Source organism: Aplysia californica, unplaced genomic scaffold (genome assembly GCF_000002075.1).
Source record: "Aplysia californica isolate F4 #8 unplaced genomic scaffold, AplCal3.0 scaffold00265, whole genome shotgun sequence".
Lineage (NCBI taxonomy): Eukaryota > Metazoa > Mollusca > Gastropoda > Aplysiida > Aplysiidae > Aplysia > Aplysia californica.
In genome coordinates this window covers 421,250-423,851 of record NW_004797535.1, presented here as the reverse complement: position 1 = coordinate 423,851, position 2,602 = coordinate 421,250, and the positions used below count along the sequence as shown (strand labels likewise).

The 2,602-nt window shown below is 40.3% G+C and overlaps 1 long non-coding RNA gene across 3 annotated transcripts in view; it reads left to right on the top strand.

The window, feature by feature from the left end:
• Positions 1 to 2,602, top strand: part of LOC101862878 — a 12,845-nt gene that overhangs the window by 5,971 nt on the left and 4,272 nt on the right. The window contains exon 1 of one of the 3 annotated variants that reach the window (XR_004858668.1): positions 429 to 754. The exons of the other annotated variants lie outside the window; for them this stretch is intronic. This is a non-coding gene — a long non-coding RNA (uncharacterized LOC101862878). Of the gene's footprint in view, positions 1 to 428; positions 755 to 2,602 lie in introns of those variants that run through there. 3 annotated transcript variants of the gene reach the window in all.

The following is a 2,602-nucleotide window of genomic DNA, read 5'->3' as shown; positions in this document are numbered from 1 at the left end:
ATCCCACGAACCTGCGCGTGTAAAGTAGAATGTAGGGCCTTTTACACATTACACACTGCCACACTGCATACATTTACGTACGCGCTCAAAGGCACTGTCACAGAAAAGAATAATGCCAATGCCTAGCCTATGTTATCAAGCTCACTCACCACTCCCACCTCCACCCTCGCTCCCCCCCTCCTTTCCCTCGAACCTTCTCTTTCCCCCTCCTCCCCATACCCCCTCCCTCGTGTCTTTTTGCACCCCATTTCATGTATTTTCATCACGCGGTTTGTACCTCTATCATAGTCATAGGCCTATAAGATCCCCTTCCACCTCCCCACGCCGCCCAACACTCGCATACACACACACACACACACACACACACGCACGCACACACACGCACGCACGCACACACACACACACACACACACACACACACACACACACACACACACACACGCACGCACGCACACAAACTCACTCAAAACACAACTGACACTTTTCCACACTCCACACTTCGCAGGCGAACACACATGTGTACCGACGTACCCGCGTGTAGTGTAAACAAATAAACCAAAGTGCAAGCGCACACTACGCGCAAACACACACTCAGTTCGTGGTAGAAGTAGAAGTAGTAGTAGCAGTGTGTATGATTGTGAGTAAGAGAATTCCAAAGTCGCCACGACACGCCGGCTAAGAGCTCCAAAACAGTGCGTCCAGCATCAGACCAACAACAGCACAGCAACAGCAAAACGACGGGTCAAAATTTTAGGTAATATAGATAGCACTACGCCTAACGGAGTGGCGCCATTTTGTCCGACCAACGTGAACACTGCATGAACCCAGCGTTCGCCCGTCGTTTTGCTGGTAATTTCATTTGTGGCGTCGGTAGCCTAGTGGTTAGGCTCTCGGACTCGCAACCGTAAGGTCGTGGGTTCGAATCCCGTCAAGGGCCCGACGTTGTGTCCTTGGGAAAGGCACTTTACACGAATTTTCCTCACTTAACCCAGGTGAGAATGGGTACCCGGCTATAGACAGCGAAAGATCTTGTCAGTTTGTTAGTGTTTGAGCGCTTAATCGGCTGCTCGCACTGTATGCTTCCCGGGAAGCTGAGAATGTTTCGGAGTGTTCTATGGTCTGCTGGGGTAATAATATAGTGTAAAGCGCATAGAGCCTGCTGTTGAGCGGGGATATGCGCTATACAAATGCTATATATTATTATATATTATTATTATTATTTTAGTGCGACACTAAAATTCAACCAGCACGGACCAGACAAGCAAGATACAGGCAGAAGCATTGATTGAAGCAGTGAGAAAAAGAGAAGTCCTATTTGACAAAAGTAATGAGAATTATTCAAATAGAGTTGTAATAAACCAACAATGGATTGAAGTCGGCGAGGAAGTCGGAATTGATGGTGAGTAATAATATTTATTAAAATCTTATCTAATTCAATTATCGAGGTTAAAGTTCCCCTCTCTCTCCCCCCTCTCTCCCCCTTTCTCTCTCTCCTCTCTCTCTAATAATAATTAATGATAATAATAGTGATAATAATAATAATAATAATAATAATAATAATAACAACAATAATAATAATAATAATAATAATAATAATAATAATAATAATAATAATAATAATAATAATGATGATGATGATGATGATGATGATGATGATGATGATGATGATAATAATAATAATAATAATAATAATAATGATAATAATAATAATAATAATGGACTATACTGTATAAATTGTCTTGCGACAAGGGAAATAAGTACCAGCCCAGAGTGCTTTGGATTGACCCAGCTGGGATTCGAACCCACGACTTCCCACATTGCAAGCGAACGCTCTACCACTTGAGCTAACGATGTTCAACATTGTTGTTTGACACAAAACAATAATAATAATAATAATCAGCGGACATATTATTCTTAATAATAATAATAATAATAATAATAATAATAATAATAATAATAATAATAATAATAATAATAATAATAATAATAATAATAATAATAATAATAATAATAATAATAATAACAACAACAACAAAAGAAGGTTATTCTGTATATTTCACCATGAGATTTATCTGGTAACACATTGATCATTTTGCCATGGAAGAGTTCCAGCAGGGGATGTGAAATAGTTCATCAATGTTTCTCGCACTTTCAAGGCATTTTTTGTAGATCGAACGTTTCCATTGATATTGGATCCTTGAAAGCCTGTAAGAGTATTTGGGGTTTGAATCTGCTCACCCATTGAATCACACGGCGATACACGAAAGGGTTCTTGTATTAGAACAAATTTGTGAAGCACAGTTATTGCCATGACAATATTGGTCGCAGTGTTTGGTTGAACATCCACTGGCGTTTGCAAGTCTCCAAATCATAGCTATTCTGCCCAAAGATCCTTCAACAACATTTCTTGCTCGTGACAGGCGATTATTAAAAATCTCTTTGTCATGTGTAAGTTGCCGATGAGAGAAAGGCTTCATGATATTATCCTTTAATGGGAATGCATCATCGGCGACAAACATGAATGGCAACTTGATGTCCGTTTGTGGCACGGTGCCTTCAGTGGGAATACCGAGGGTTTCCGATGCAAGTTGTCTACTAAATA